An 18748-nucleotide genomic window follows, 5' to 3' on the forward strand; every position below is an offset into this window, starting at 1 on the left:
TCTGGTGGTTGTCTTACACAGAAAAAAATTTCCGTACTTAAACTAACACTAAATTTAACTTATTTTCATTGGAAAAAAATATTTGCTTGGAATTAAATTTTAATATTTTTATCAAAATTTTCCACAGCTTAACGAAATCTTACTAGTTTTAAGTATGTCTCAAAAATTTTATGAACTAAACGTGAGTATAAAGTTCAATGACCGTACACATAAGTTCAATATGAACTAAGGCAGAAGAAGATTTTCGTACGATTTCCAAAAATAGTAAGAATGAACTACTGTATGGTTAAAATGGTCATGATTTGGCGCCAATGACTTTCTTCTTTACTCACCCAGAGAAGGAATATGATCACCTCAAACATATTTTAAGAGCAAAATATTATTTTTGGGTGGTTACCATGTAACATGGTTTTCGCAAACATGTTATTTTCTCGGAAATCATGTATCTGATTTCAGCAAGCAGGTTATATTTGACGAGAAAATAACATTTTAGTGACAAACATGTTACATGGTCACCATACAAAAATAACATTTTGCTCTTGAAACATGTTTGAGGTGATCATATTCCTTCTCTGTGTGCTTTTAGTTAATTTTTTCTTCTATGAGATGATGTAATTTCGTGAACTGCAGTTAAAGAGTACAACAGGGCATTAAAATTTCTTGGTTTTAACAACGCTTTGTGGAAATCTCAAAATGTGTAGTAAAATTTAGTTAAATTTTCGTGCGAGATAGTTCATTCTTCCTCACTTGTTTTCGGTGTATATAGCGGCTATACCTAGCAGTGTTCCGATATGAACCATTTTCAATACCATCCTACATACACCAATAACAACTACTTGTGTCAAGTTTCAAGTGCATAGCTTGTTTCGTTACGAAGTTTGCGTGTTTTCAAAAGACAGACGGACATCGCTAGGTCGACTTAGAATTTCAACACAGCCCAGAAATATACATATGTACTTAATGGGGCCTGAATGACAAAGTTAGTATAACCCCCATCTATTGTTGAAGGCATAAAAATGAACCGGGTTTAAACCTTATCCAATACATCTGTCCTACAGTCTAAATTAACCGTAGACCAGAACGAGGCATATAAAAATATTTCACATCTAATGGATCTAATTAGCTAGATTCCAAAATGAGGGATACGTGGTAGTCTGTGAGTAAAATATGTAGATTTGTATATTTGGAAGAAAAATATGTTTGTTGTGCTAGTCCTTATAGTCATCAAAACAAGTATATGCAAAGGAACTTCATATAAAGAAAATACAAAGCTTTAGTTGCAAACATCTAATTCTTCTTACAAACGATGTAACAAATTTAACTTTTGGATAGAACGAAGATGACAAAAATATAATTTTATTCTTAAATTGTTTGTACGATTTCAAAAGAATTTGTGGCAGTGCACGCAAAAAATTAGTCCTTTCCTCCCAAACGAAATTTTAGACAAACAAAGTTCGTTTCTCATTTTCGTTGAAAGGAAGTGTATTTGGAAGAAAAGTATATACTTTTTGTGAATCTTTTCCAGGATGTAAAAACAATTTCATAATGACTACCTCAAAAAAAAATTTTTCTAGCTATTTGCATTTTCCCTCACGTCTTTCTCACTTCCACGAAGTTTTTTAGTTATTAGCAACTTTTTCTGTAATGCAAACAATGTAGAAGAAATCATAAATATAAATTTATTTTTTTTTACCTTTCGCCTGGACGGAGAATCGAACCGCGGACCATGCAATTTGTAAGCCAACACACTATCCACTGAGCTATGTAACCGTTATTATCATCAATAGACAATTACCCATATAAGTTATATTTATATAGCATAGCTTGCGGCGCCCACAAGCCGATTAAACAAAGTTTATTTAACCGTGGAGCAGTGGTTGCTACATCCGCCTTGCATGCCAAGGGTCGTGGGTTTGATCCCTGCTTCGACCAAAGCTTTTCTTTTACATATATTCCAGATATGGTCGGAAGATTCCGAAAAAATGCTCAACATTACATTCTACTATATTAAATTTTTACTATGAAATTATAAAATGTGCCTTATTAAAGACTTAAAGTCAGAAAAGAACAGTGTTTGATATAAACGAAATGGACTGTGTTGTTGGTTCAAAAATAACTTTTTTTATTGAAAAAATAAAAATTTTGTAACAAACAATTTTTTTTTTGGTGATAAAAGTGTATACTTTTCGAAGCAATTCAAAAAAACACTAATAAAATAAAAAGATTTTCGGTACACATTCGCATACATTTTTCAATTGATTGTGGTTTTTGAATATGTTTTTTTACGACAAAAATAAAAATATTTAACATATTGTTTTTTTAACTTGTTCAACAACTACACTTTCCGAGCTTTTTATGTTTACACTCATTATTAAATTTTGGGTCTATATGTATGCCCCAAATAAAATAATTGTTTCCCAATGGCATAATGGTGTTGGATATAAAAAAGTTTATTAAACTCATAGAAAATGTCTAAAATAAATCAAATATAAATACTTTTGTTTCAACATCATGGCTAAAACCACCATAATTATTTGCAACAATGTGGGACTGTAGCTAATACTAAATTTAGTGAGCGATTTGAATACAACATACTTGAATATTGTACTACTACGAGAATATAACATATTCGATTGGTTATAGCAAGACCTGATGGATTATACAACATTTCGTTGCGATTCTGAAGCTAATATATTGCCAATAACATCAATTATCCCCCTCCCCACTTGAACATTAGCAAGAGTAGTGAATGAATACTTGAAAATTTTATTTATTATTCAACAACAATAGTTACACATACATAAATCTGTATATATAGAAATAACTTTGTGTCGATGGCGAACATGAACTTCTAATAAAACTTCGTATATAGTTTCACCGGAAAACATTCCATAATCCCATTCAGGGGCCAAGAGAAGAATACAAATGATTGGCTCTTGCAAAAACCAAATATGTTTCATGCTATGCAATATCCAGCTATATTGAATTGATCCTTCTCTCAGCTTTCGGCCTTAATTTATCTTTAACGAAGCATGCACTAGAATTTATCTTTGTGGATTCTTCGCAATACCAATGAAGATATTTTCTATAAAAATTTACCCAAAATCTAATGAAAGGGTAGAAGAGAGTATGCGTGTGTGTCCACCTATGTATATATATGTGTGTGTGTGTCTGTATAGGGAATGGCCTAATGGTTTTGCGGCACGTTAGAATCCATTTCATAAATCACTCGTCACCTTGACCAATTATTTCTATTCTGCATGGAATTTATTAGGTCCATTGGTGTAATGTATATTAATGGAAGGTGCTTTTATTTTTATCACCACATTTGTGAGCAATTCCTTGAAATTTCGTTGGTATATATTTTCATAGATAGCTTCGGAACGTAACCAATTTATTGTTATATAATGATATAGTTGGAAGGAATTTCACAAATATTTCCATTGTATTCCAGTTAAAATTGTGAAACGAAAACAATGTAGTCCTCGAGTATCTACGTAGCAAGATTAGTTCAAAGGAAATTTGGTGAAGGTCTTAGTATAGAAGTTTGTTAATAATAAAATTTTATATTTAGTATCCCAGCAAAAAAATTTGGAAGTTGTTCTAAAGGTACAACTTTAAAAGCAATTCCAAAAATTTCCTACCAAAGATGTTCCATATTTGAGCTACACGGACGAAACAGACTGTTTTTCAGTTTGTTGGGTGTAAAAATGTTTGGAACTCAAATTTGTTAACACAATATTTTTAAGTACAAGCATATAATGTTCATAATCTAGCATAACATGTTTGGGACATATATGTTAATATGTTAGAACATATTATGTTTGGGGCATAAATTGTTTGTAAATATAATATGCTTAAATGCAAACATTTTAGAAAGAGAGACCTAGAGAGTATGCTGCAAGTAAAATAACGGAAGTAACCAATTGACGCCCTAAAAATATATCCACACAAAGAAAATTTCATTAAATTTTTTTACTACCAGTGTATGCCCTAAGTTGAACCATAATATGTTTAAACAATACAAACAATATTTTGTTTGCACCAATCCTGAAAATATATATGCTTGAAGCAAAATGTGTTTGGGGTATATGTTACAGAAGCGATTTTTTTTGAGAAAGTTATTTGAATTAATTGATTTAACTCGCTTTTTTCATATTTTTAATAGGTATTTTTTTTGGAAGAATTAATAAAATGGTACAAATTAAATTAAAAAAAAATGCGAGTGTTGAGATCAGACGCTTCAGACAAGCACTAAAATGTATTAAAAATCATAAGAAATTATAAAAATTATTTAACAAAATTTTTGTGATATTTTAAGAAAAGATGCAAATTCAGTGCAACGGCTGTTGAAATCCTTCATATGACAAGCCCATGTTAAATGCATCGCTTCTGCGCCAATTTTGAACCACTTCCGGATCCAAAAAGAATATTTTCACTAGTTTTTTGGCTACGATTGTTTTGCTGGTATATTCGAATATTAATTATGAATATAAAACTACTCTATGAGCAAGTCAACATGACTAACATATTTAAAAAGCTAGTAATGAGACTCAATACAGTATAATAACAAAAATAATTGATACACCCTCAAAAAAAAATCGCTTCTTTAACATATGTTCCAAACATATTTTGCAGGAAGCACATATATTATTGGATACTGCCGAAACATTAATATGTTTGTTTTATGTGAACATATTATATGTTTGGAAGCATTTTGAGCCCAAAAATATTATATGCTTCAATTTTTCCCAAAGACGATTGTGCTCATTCCCTAACATACTCGTAATTTTCACTTCCACGAAATTTTTTAGTTCTTGGCACCTTTTTCTGTAATACAAATAATGTTGAAGAAATTATTCACTTTTATAAATTTTTTAAATTTTACCTTTCGCCTGCACGGAGAATCGAACCGAGGACCATACAGTTTGTAAGCCAACACACTATCCACTGGGCTACGTAGCTGTTCTAGTCACCAGTAGATAATTATAAGTTACATTTATATAGCATAGTTTGCAGCGCCCACGAGCCCATGCAAACATAACATTATTTAACAGAAACATACATTTGTTTGACACGTGGGGCAGTGGTTAGCATGTCTGCCTTGCATGCAACGGGTCGTGGGTTCAATCCCTGCTCCGACCGAACACTATTGTTTTTTTTTTTTTAATTTACGCATTTATATTTATACTATATTAAATTTTTATAATGAAACTTCGAAATGTGGGTTATTAAAGATTTATAGTCAGTAACAGTGCTTGATATAAACGAAATTGACTGATTTTTGGATAAAATATTATTTTTTTATTGCAAAAATAACAATTTTGTAACAAAAAAAGCTGTTTTTGGCACAAAACTTTAAAATTTGGAAGGAATTCAAAAACTCTAACAAAAGAAGAACGTGGAGTCGAGTATAAACATACATAAATAATTTTATAATATAAACATACATTTATTTGAGCAGTTTTTTACTAGCATTTAACACCATCGCTCTAAAATTCCTTTTATTTTTCTTTAATAATTAATTTTAAAGAAAATAAACTTTTTAAATTGTTTTAGCTGTAAAACTTGAACTTAATGCCCGCTTTTATATTTGAAGGTGTCCGTCAATTCCTCGTGGACTACTTATTAATAACGAGGAACTAAACTTTGTTTTTATAAATTTTACTGTGTAATTTTTCACTATTTCCTCCTTATTTCATTTTACTGTCCCAACTCTAAAAAGAGTATAGTGCCCTTTCGTTCTTTATGAAGGCCCCTGATTTCTTTTAATCAACCAAGAAAAAATTGTGCCCATAATGGTTAGGTTAGGTGGCAGCCCGATGTATCAGGCAGACTCACTTAGAGTATTCAGTCCATTGTGATACCACATTGGTGAACTTCTCTCTGCCCATAATGCCAAAATGTTAAACAAAACACATGTCCACAAATACATAAAATGCTGCTCTTAAGGCGAAAACATATGCTGTTTGTTTTTCAAATGTCTATTCTCTTGGTTCCGAATGTCTATTCACTTTATTCAAATTAAATAATATTTAGACTTAAGCATATCAAATTTTTGGCCTTATCATAAAATAGTTTTCCGAAACAACATACAAGCGGTTTCACAGAAATTGTTCTCTTTTGATTCTTTTGCTGGGTTATGTTGATATCTTTCGTCAACTCTCCCGGTTTCCATCTCTTTTTCTTTCTCTATACTCTCTCTGTCGCTTTGAATAAAATATCACAACATATGTATGTTTAGTCGAAATTTGTAAATTTATATATGTTTGCATTCGCACATATGATTTTTATGAAACATTCATGCCCCAAACATAATATATTCTAACATATTAACATAGATGTCCCAAACATTTAGTATTAGTTTAGGAACATTACATGTTTGCACTTAAATATATTATGTTTTAAAATTGTGCCCGAAACACATTTTGTTTATATCGGAACATATGAAAAACATATTTTTCTAACAGTGTATAACATAATATAATTAGAAATTTTGATTTTATTCGATCTTTCTTTTATCCAATAGAAAATAATATATAACGAAATAATAAAAATAAGAAAAAAAATATAAGACAACAAATTAATTAAATAATTAAAAACATCTCATAGACTTTTCGATTTTTATTTTAATAAAAATCGATTCTTGTATTCCCATAAACTAGACATGTTGTAATACTGATGAATATGCATTTTGAAAGACTTTAGTAAAGATCTGGGTGAAGAGTTGGTTATTTTGTTCTTTCTCCTTTAGCACTTAAAAAAATGTTATTCATCAAATTTTTTAAAGATTTGGGCAAGTATAAGGTTTGTGTTTTTCTAATAAAAGTCAATGGAAAAAAAGTTCATTGTTCATTGACACACGTCACAGTAATTGTCGCACCCTGTAAGTGGGAGCGCCGCCAGTTTCAATACCGATCAATGTATGAATGAAATACAATATCCATATCGTTGAATTGTCCCGCATTCATGTCGTTGGCTCTGTTATTATTCAATATGCAATCACTATTTTCCAAAAGGTGTCAGTGACAATGAGATGTTGTCACTATGCCATAGAAGAGACGACTATCAGTACAACCATCACCGTGATTATCGCCATAACCATCCAGAACAAGCCAAAGACTTGTCGCATTGATAGACTGTGCGGTATGTATGTGTATGTTTTGCTTACCCTTGGAATGATGTTAAATGGATAACACATCAACTTGCTCTTCGAAGTCATTCAACAAGAGTTGGATTTAATAAAACTGCCACGGTCGAGTGTTGAAATCTGACAATCTTTCCGCTGCCGGTTTTTTACAGCGATTCCCTGGAGGTGAGAATGAGCTGAAGACCTTTATTCGCACACCTATTGGACAGACAAATATATGTTCTAATCTTTTGTAGGTAAACATAAAAAGCGCGTTAAATCTACACGGCTAAAAATATACCATGGATTTATTTTTCAAAAGAGTTTCAAATCTGATGTTGATTCAATTTTAATACACTTTTATTGTAGGCGATTTTAAGTTTAAGAAAATTAGAATATATTTCTCAGCCATAATATGCTGAAAATTTAAACCTTTCTATGGGAAAAATTAACTACTTCGTGCGAAAATTGAACTAACTTGTACTTCTTGTCCGTCTTATATCCAAATGGGATTCGGCAGAACACTAAAAAGTTTTTCAGCGGTGGTTTTTTCCCTTTCAGTTTACCATTTGTGTTTAAGCACAATGGACTAAATATTCTAAGTGAGCATAAAAATGACGAGGCTGCCATAGCCTCTTAATATGAAACGCCACTCGGACTCGGCTATAAAGAGGAGGTTGCTTGTCATTGAGCTAAACTTGGAACCGGGTAGCACTCAGTGATAAGAGAGGGGTTCACCATTGTTGGTATCACAGTGGAATGAAAGTTGAATTTATTTTTACAGTCACTGCTTTTAGTTCAAAACATTTAATACACTGAAAAAAATTCTCGCTTTAAAAAAATCCATTAAACTGAGGATAACATCGTTCTAAAAAATCCAAGACATTTTTAGTATTAATGAAATCATCTTTAAATTTGATCATTTTTTTGTATCATGAATACAAACTGAAAACATTACAAATTGGAGACGTCGTTCAAATTTTCTCAATTTCTACATGAAAAGCAAGATATTAATGATTTTTATATGACGCAACGAAAATAGATAAAAAAAAACGAATAAATTAAGATTTGCCTGCCAATATCAAGTGCTCAAAAAATTATTTAATTTAAAAACCAGTAAGGAAAGTCTAAAGTCGGGCGGGGCCGACTATATTATACCCTGCACCACTTTGTAGATCTAAATTTTCGATACCATATCACATCCGTCAAATGTGTTGGGGGCTATATATAAAGGTTTGTCCCAAATACATACATTTAAATATCACTCGATCTGGAAGAATTTGATAGACTTCTACAAAATCTATAGACTCAAAATTTAAGTCGGCTAATGCACTAGGGTGGAACACAATGTTAGTAAAAAATATGGGAAACGTTTAAATCTGAAGCAATTTTAAGGAAACTTCGAAAAAGTTTATTTATGGTTTATCGCTCGATATATATGTATTAGAAGTTTAGGAAAATTAGAGTCATTTTGACTACTTTTCGACTAAGCAGTGGCGATTTTACAAGGAAAATGTTGGTATTTTAACCATTTTTGTCGAAATCAGAAAAACATATATATGGGAGCTATATCTAAATCTGAACCGATTTCAACCAAATTTGGCACGCATAGCTACAATACTAATTCTACTCCCTGTGCAAAATTTCAACTAAATCGGAGTTAAAAATTGGCCTCTGTGGTCATATGAGTGTAAATCGGGCGAAAGCTTTATATGGGAGATATATCCAAATCTGAACCGATTTCAAGCAAATTTGGCACGCATAGTTACAACGCTAATTCTACTTCCTATTCAAAATTTCAACTAAATCGGAGCAAAAAATTGGCCTCTGTGGGCAAATGAGTGTAAATCGGGCGAAAGCTATATATGGGAGCTATATCTAAATCTGAACCGATTTTGCTGATATTTTGCAAGTTTTTCGAGACTCATAAAATATTCGGATGTACGGAATTTGAGGAAGATCGGTTGATATACACGCCAATTATGACCAGATCGGTGAAAAATATATATGGCAGCTATATCTAAATCTGTACCGATTTTTTCCAAAATCAATAGGGATCGTCTTTGAGCCAAAACAGGACCCTAAACCAAATTTTAGGACAATCGAACTAAAACTGCGAGCTGTACTTTGCACACAAAAATACATCAACAGACAGACAGACAGACAGACGGACATCGCTAAATCGACTCAGAATTTAATTCTAAGCCGATCCGTATACTAAAAGGTTGGTCTATGATTACTCCTTCTTGGCGTTACATACAAATGCACAAACTTATTATACCCTGTACCACAGTAGTGGTGAAGGGTATAATGACCCGCTTGTTCTGGGAAGCAGCGAATACCTAACTATATAGCTACTAATTTATAAACACCCCTACTTACGCTCCGCATTACACCCCATGTGTTTTAGCGGAGAGTTTAACGGGAACATGTCGCTGAATATAACCAATAGACTATTCTCTGCATTATCGATAACCACCAATTTGGTAGCTGAAAATTCACACATAATTTGTACACACTTCTCTACCCACTGAAAAGGATAGTGAAAAAATGCTAGCTAAATAAGTACTAATTTTGCTAGAATGATTTTTATAGTTTTTTATTAAGCCAAATTTATATTTGGACTTTAACTAAATATGTTATTTAGTTTATAAGTAAAATAATTAAGTTATGACTATACAAACAACAAGACGCATTTACTTTCAAATTGGCACTTCTTTTGTCGCTGCATTGTTAGGCGTATGTGTTGTTATGGAGGTCCAATCCTGCTAGAAAGTAAATAAACTGACCTAAAATTTGAATATAAATATGAAATAAATATAGTTGCTATATAATAGAATTATTACTAATTTTTTACTTACATTTTTCTTTCGTTTTGATTACCCTATGAGAACTCCGTGTCCGACCAAACCATTTGCAACCCAGAGAACAACTAAACAAATTATGAGAAGTGGAATTTTTGTGACGTCTTCTAGCGGGACTTTGCTTATTTTTGTTCAGTAAACCAAACTTCACCTTACGATTATATCATATCTTTTTATGCATTACGCGTAACCACCGAAACTCTATTCCGATCATAAGTGTGTGTTTTTGTTTAGTTTTGCTAGAGACACTATTTTGTACATTACTTTTAGATACCAAAATTAAATGGTCCCTGGATTATATTTTTGAATTTCTCTCTCATTTATTTTCTGTGAGAGAGACAGCGTCTTTATTATCGATTTCATGCTCAACTTGTAATGCCCAATATAATCTATCGATTATTTAACAGATTACTTTATGGTGCTGAATTGGATGTAATGGAAGGGTACATTATATACATACAGAAAACGGGTCTTTAGTACTTTTTGAACTCATTATTCTATACCATAATAACCTCCTGAACATTGGGAGTGCTTATATAGGTAGGGAAAATGCGACAATAGCTATTTGCCGAACAAGCGGGGAATTACTTCTTACGCCGTAGTGCATTGTCGCTTCTTTGGCTCTCAATTATTACCAAAATTATTTTAAGCAAAGACAAAAATCGTTTGAACTAGTAAATTTGTCTAGGCTGAATTGCATTCAGTTTAGAAAAATTTCTAAAAAAATAATAAACAATATGTATATGTTTTTTAATAAAATGATATTAATTTTACACAAGTCCAACAATGGACATTGTTTTTGTTTATTAGATCTGGAAAAGTTGCTACCAGGAGCATACGTTATTTAAGGTTTAGTTCCCCATTGCTTCGATTTAAAATTTAATAGCATTAATAATTTCATACTTAAACTCAAAACTACAACAATTTTTTCTCAGTATATCCATATGTTTTTGGCCATATGTGGTGATGGATAAAGGACTGGCTTTTAGCCACATAGATGCAAGTGTTGTTCAACGTTTGGGCTGGTTATTACCTATTTTTGTTGTTCATATACGCCAAGTATTGTTACTCTGGCATACGTATTTACGTTCAATATATATATATATGTGTGTGTTTGGATGAGCATGAGTGTGTGTATGTGTGGATTGGATACCTTTTACTATTGATTGGCATGTCGGCAATATGTCGAATTATGTCATAATTCATTGACTGTTTCCATTTGGATGTTGCTGACGCTATTGCTGGCTTATTGGTGAATTGTGTTTCGTTGTTATTGTTGTTGCTGTTGTTGTTGTTATCATTGCTTTTCATGTTGATATTTCAACAACAATGTTCATCAAAATAGTGTCGACACTTAATGTAAACAAATCCAAACATCAATTTATATGCACTCCAATATGTAAGGACATACAATAGTACGTCCATATTGGTCATACTCGCCACCATTACACTTACGAATGATATCGGATATCAACTAGCCTGGTCATAATAAAAAGGAATATGTAAATGTATCGAAGTATGACAGTATTGGTATGTGTTTGTCAACGCAATCTGTGTGTGAGAGTGTTTATGTTCTCATTGCCCGCAAGAAGACGATACAAAATATTTTCAAAGACAAAGCTGATGTTGTTGTGCATCATCACATAAGCATCCACAATAATTGCCCTTGATAGACGCACTATTATGATGTCCTCATTATGGTCGTTGGTGAAAAGGATAAATTCTGAATGATTAAATCTGAGATGGATATCAATAATACGTACTATATATGATGTTGTTGTTTGGTTTAATCAGACGATTACATGAGCTTAACACTTAACCAACTGTCCAAGAGAAGATGAGATTTTTGTTTGGTTTTTAGTGCAAAAAAGGATGCTTAATTTTTTTTGTAATATATTTGTATTCAATATAACTAAATCAATTTATTAAAAATGTGCAAGGGAACTAATGTGTAGTTCCCAAGGCGACCTTCGTCCACATTTTCTAATCGAAGTTGCTGAAAATATTTATCTCAAATTTCTATACACTCAACAGTCAACCTACCAAGAAGGAAAATTAGTATTAATTTTAGAAAATACAAACGCCAAATTAGTATTAATTTTAGAAAATACAAAGTCGATATCAAAACTATAAGTATATATTTTTGAACAAATTCCAGAAAATATGTTAGACACAATTATTTTTTTTCTTTTTTTAAAGAAAGCTTGAAGGAAAAAAATCGTGTTGAAAATTGCAAAAATGTCTTTATTGCCATTCGAAGTTCAAGATAGTTCTATTTGTGGTAAAATTTATTATTATTATTATTTTTTTTTTTTTGAGAAACTCTGCATATTTTGGGAGAAGTAAAAAAATTGGGACATCTGTTTGCTTCATTTGTATACAATTTTTCCTCTTTCGTAGTTCATTTAACTAACGTATGAAAAATAATAATTCCATGAACTAAAATGGAGTTTAATTGACTTTAATGCCCATGAGGGTACAATTTTTTTTAGTGTGTGAACTATGTGTGATTGGATGAGTCCTCATTTCTTTTTATATCAATATAAATGATCGGCCTTATCTTAAAGAATGGCCGAAAACCTGGTGGATTCCTGCACTCATAAAAAAGTGAACTCTCTATTTCACTAAAGCCAATTTTATTTATTTTAGTTTATGGAATTATTATGTTTGGAGAAAGTTTCCTTTACTCTAATAATTTTTTACGTACGTTTGTTAAATGAACTAAAAATGGGAAAAAATTATACACAAATTAAGCATAAAGGTGTACTAAATTCGTATTTCTCACAAAATAGTTCATTATTTCTTTAAATTTGTAAAATTTACTACAAATGGGTCCATCATGAACTTCCTATGTCTCTATAGACGTTCTTGCAATTTTGTACCCCAACTTTTTCCTTCAAACTACAAAATCTTCTTTAACCAGGGGAAAAAATTATTTTTGTGTAATTAATTTTTTTGAATTTGTTATGTTAAAATTTTCTAAAACTATTCAAAATATTCTAAATTTAACGAAAAGTTTTCTTCCTGGTGGGTTCACTGTTTTTTTAGTGTGTGCTTTTTTTAAATATGTGACAATCCATGTGGATGGGATGTTATAATTAGACAAACTTTGTATATAAATCCCACTGTGATGCAACAGGTTTTGAATGCCCTTATCAGAGAGAGTAGGATGACAGTTAGAAGAGTAGGGTACCTAGAATTGAGGAATACATCTGTTTCGATTAGGCGTAGCGGAGTATATTGTATGTAGTGCACGTTTCAAGAAGGAATATACCTGCCATACTGCTACAATATTCATTGGTCCCATGTAAGGGAACCGCCTGTGCCGGCATTGAAACAGAGACTGTTTCTATCTATGTTTGATCAATAAACTGATGCCTCAATTTTTTGTATATAATTCCAATATAAGCATCAAGATTTTTATTTCTTGAGAGGTCCAAAATTTTTCTTTATAGTGGGCTATTTTTTGAAAGAGAAAATTGTGATGTCACAGATGATGTACATTCTTTTCCTCGAGTTAATTTTTCATCGTACACAAATCTCATTTAAATGATCATTTTGCGGTTTAAGAGACGACCCTGTTTCTCTCCTGAACACTTCAGCAATCATTCATTCGATTGGTTTTATATATCACAAGTGCTGTCATTGTTGGTTTTTAATTAGATTTCATTTTGTATGGCATACCATTTCACGCGTTGCAATCAGTGCCTACAAATTGAGATAACAGCGATATGTGATTATTATTGCACTCTTGTTTTAAGCTTATTCAGTTTAAGTTGTTTTCTGACAGGATAATTTTGCGCCATAAAACTTCAGTGCATGTTTTGATCCCGAGTTTCATGGTGAAAATTCTTAATAATCAGCACAAAACCAGGCATCAATCATAATTGCCATAAAGAACGAATTATGTTGCCATGTGAACCTAAGAACTCAACGGAAGCAATTAAATTGTTTGCAGTTTCATTCAATATTCGAGGTAATAAATAATGATGTTTTCGTTTATTTATTTTGGACAACGTTATCATCATCTTTAATGAAAGATATTGTTATGGACGGAAAAATGCTATGCAGTTGTTGAAACTTCGCAAGAAAATCGTAACTATTTTCTCTATCCCAGCAAATAAATATTCACGTTTAGAGCGATGTCAGTTTTAAGAAACCGCAAGTGTATTCGGCGTGTCACTGTCGCTCTATCAGATTTTTTCATGATCCTGTGACAATTTTGACCTTATCCAAGTAGTCCATGTGGATTACATCTTTTGAATTTCAGTCTACAGCCTTTGCTTGCCCCGAAATAAGTTTACCTGTTGAACTTCGGTTTCGAATGTTTCTTATTCGCCATATAAAATCCTTATCATTACGATCTCTATCATAAAGATAACTAAGGGAAGGGCAGATTAACGAACATACATCAAGGACTGGTATGAATCAAGAAATAATTTTGATGCGAATTGAGGAAATCTTGATGTGTATGCATTGTAGGGTCTCGAACCAATATTTCTTATTATGCAAATTAGAGTTATTAATCAAATCTACTGAGGAGAAGGAATACGTATTATTAAGTTATTGAAAAGAAGCACGCCTAGATATACATTTTCCCTCTCGTATGTTATTTTCGTTAGAAGGTAGCATATTATACCAAAGATTAGTCACCTCTTGCTCCAGATCTCTATTGAAGGCTATGGAATTCGTTTTAGCCAGCGATGAAACATGTATAGCCAGGATTGTGTCTTTTCCACAACTTTATAATATCAATTCTCTCATTTTCTTGTCCAATAAGCTGGTATAAACTTGTAATAGTATGTAAAATTATTAATTAGAGCGTAAAACCAGTCTATATCGAGCATAAAAATGTGAATTCATTTGTTAAAAGTACACACTTAGAATACGTTTGAATGTAATTTGTTTTGCTATAGTACACCCGGAAAAAAGTGTCCAAGACATTTTTATTTTTTTGAACGATGTGATTTTCGTTGAAATTAGGTAGAATGCATTCCATATATTAGTTAACATTTTCCTATATTTATGTACCACAGAATGAAAAAATTTAACTGAATTGAATTAATATGTGGAATGATTTTATTGAACTTTTTCATTCATTGGGACAAATTTTACATATTTGTGGTAAACCTTTTTACTTCAAACTTAGAACTGCTTACCTTCGTGTTTACATACAATTTTATTTATTCATATAGGCAATTTTTTCTTCAATAAAATACACGTTTTATTAATATATTAAATATATTTATTAAGAATCAACAGCATCGACTGGCCTTGAAATATTAGTTTATTATTCCACTATTTCCATGTAATGTCATCAACTGTAAACGCATTTTTTATTCTTTGTATCTTGCACTTTTATAAGTTGCTGCGTAACGATTTTGTCCTCCTCTTACAATTCCAATACCAGTACCAAAAATATAAAAAATCATAAACCAATTTTTTCACAAAAGGTTAGCGTCACTCTATGAATGTTACCTGATAATTGAAGATTCCAAAATGAAGACGAATGAAGGGGTTGTTATTCTGCTGGTGTTTCTTTCTTTATACACCATCACGAACATATTTTTTCCCACTACTTTCTGATACCAAATCACCAATTTGGATTCAGACGCTTAGTTGAGACTATTAACAAATCATTTGAAAACAAGCAGTTTTGCACGGCAGCATTTCTTGATATATCACAAGCTTTTGATAAAGTATGGCATGAAGGCATTCTTTACAATAAATTATTACTTATTCGTGAAATCTTAAATACAGGATAGATACTTGTATGTAAAAGAGGAGGGAGAAATTAGCCAAATCGAAGATATTAATGCTGTGGTCCCACAAGGTCCGGTACTTCGTCCTTTATTATATGTACTGTTCACAGCAGATAACCCTGTAGGCCAACAGACTTTGGTAGTATCCTTTGCAGGCGATACAGCGGTCCTAGCAGTGAATACAAATCTCAAAGCCGCTAGCTCCTTGTTGCAAAGACTTCTAAATAAGCTCTCCACTTGGTTGAAAGAGTGGCGTATAAAAGCAAACGAAACTAAATCCTCTCATGTAACGTTTACTTTAAAACAAACAACATGTCCACCAGTTCTTATGAACCAAACTCAAATACCACAGCATGATGATATTAAGTATCTAGGAATCTACCTAGATAGGAAGCTGAAATGGAACAAGCACATTCAAACAAAACAGAAGGCTTTAAACATACAAATAAATAAGCTGAGGTTCCTAATCGGCCGTCGTTCGAAGCTCTCCCTTGAGAACAAACTTTTAATCTACAAATGTATCATAAAACCAGTATAGACATATGGTATACAACTATGGGGAACTGCCTCTGAGACGAACATAAAACTTCTGCAACAATTCCATTCAAAAACCTTGAGAGAAATTGTAAACGCTCCAACTTACATAACAAGCAAACGTCTCCATGAGGAACTTAACATCAAGACAGTAAAGGAAGAGGTGATATCCCAAATAACAAGATATAAATCCAGGATTGATAGTCATCCAAATTCATAAGCCTCAAACCTTATGTCAAATCCCGAAACTTTCACAAGATTGAAGAGAAAAGTTCCAAAAGATTTGTTAATATTAGTTCTAAATTAAAAACGAATTTAATAGGCATACTAATATGAAATAACCACAAATTAAAATATGTTAAATTATAAAAAGAAAATTATTTAATATATGGGTTGGCCACTGAGTCAATGCCATTTGAAATGTATCTATTTTTGTCTTGAGTAATGTAAATATCAATTATTGATAAATAGCATTAATAAAATGAAATTTAAAAAAAAATAATTTAAAATAACAAATATTTTATATATTTTATTTGTTATTTATTATACTATTTTACTATATATTTTTTTAACAAGCCCTCGCGTTGTATACCATAACAACGCGATTCCAAATAAAAAAACAAACCACGCGCAAACATATCGATTACATCGATGACAGGTATCGATTACAGGTAGATAAAATAAATATAGGAAAATTTCTTATATTCTTACAAGTGTGTCTACTTTAGTTTTTAAAGGATTGAATACTTCTTAGTACAAATGAACTAAAATATTTTTCTATGCCAAGTGTTATTCATATGTATGATAAGCTTTCTATAATAAAGGAAGTCAAAATTATTATTTTATAAGAAACTTGGTTTTAGTTCATATTTTGTTTATTTTTACGTTTATTTTATCAGTGAATAAAATTTTCTAGTTCAGTAGTTAATTCTCAATGCCATGCCTTATTTTAGTTAACGAACTATTCCTAAGTTCTTTCAGTTTAGGATTTTTTACTGAAGCAAGTAAATTTTATTATTTTAAACAAAGTTTAACCTAATGGAAATAAATTGGCTAAACTAAATTGGTGAACATTTTTTCCTTTAGTTCCGTAGGCACTTTTTTCTTGGTGTAGTAACACATATGTGTTATACATATATAACATAAGCCTTGCAATTACGTTAACTTAAAAGTCTAATTAAATTATCATATCATTTTTTTTTTCTTTAATTTTAAAACTTGATAATTTTTCACTTCATTTTTATATCATTGAATTTTGATCAAAGCGAAAACCATACCATCGCGATGTTTCGTATATAAGTGCATCCAAAATATCACCTACTTTAGGATTTTCAATTTACATCTTTTGTCCCTTTTCGGATGCTACCAAATGCAATTTCATTAACTTTGCTAGCATATAATCATGCTCTACTGAATCTACCACCTGCTAGAAAAATTATGATTCAGCAAACAAATTCCCACGATGATGCGTTTAAAGAAAACTTTAATACAGAAAAAATGTAAAAAACATGGATAATTAAATTTCAACATTTTAAGAGTAATTAAATGATACTGGATGATGTGTACGATGCGTTCTTTGGAGTATATGTGGTGAATGGGAGCGCGTTTGTGTGTGCTAGCTTTCGTGTTCCGCCTTTCTATGTGCCCTTGACGGAGGTAATGGAGCAAACATGGTCCCAGATAACTGTGATGGCAATTTAAGGCATTCCATGGTACATGTGAAAATGAATCGAAGTGGGTGTAAACGCGTCAACTTGCACACAGCGGCAAAGGGCTTGCACATCAACCTTTAGTTTAAATTTATGAATTGGAAAAAGAATCCATTAAAAGCTTACCACGAAATATGCTTTCAACGTAAAATATTGGCTTAGCGATGAACTTTACTGCCATTTTCTCAAACAGTTTCTTCTGAGAATTTCATCTTTTGAAAATTCACTTGATAAGACAGAGGAGGTTGTACACTTTGTGATTCATATTTCTTTGTATGTATTTTAACATACAAAATTAAACTTCATTTAGGAGAATCTTTTTTTGTCATCTACAGGTAAACGAGAGCTGTTGGAATTTAATGTGCAGTAAAATGACATCCATGTACTATACGGCGGGCAAATCGTCAAAGTATGGCTTCAAAAGTGATAATTTCACCTAATTTTAAGTCGGAAAGATTAAGTCGGAAAGATTAAAGCAATTTCTACTCAAGTTTTTAAATAGTTACTATCATGGATGGCCTATAAAAAATATCCATGAAGACAGATTCTAGTCGGCGATTGTATTAACATCTCGACGATGAGTACCGTAGTCGTCCAAATTTGACATCTAATTGACGTGATTGATACTATAATTTCTTTCATGGAAAAAAAAAAAATAAAATAAAAAATCAATAAATTGAAGACAAAAATATTTTTCTGTAAACTTTTTTAATATACATTTTTTTAAAGTACATTCCAAGTTAGAGAATA

This window comes from Haematobia irritans, chromosome 2 (genome assembly GCF_050003625.1).
Source record: "Haematobia irritans isolate KBUSLIRL chromosome 2, ASM5000362v1, whole genome shotgun sequence".
In the NCBI taxonomy this organism is placed as follows: Eukaryota; Metazoa; Arthropoda; class Insecta; order Diptera; family Muscidae; genus Haematobia; species Haematobia irritans.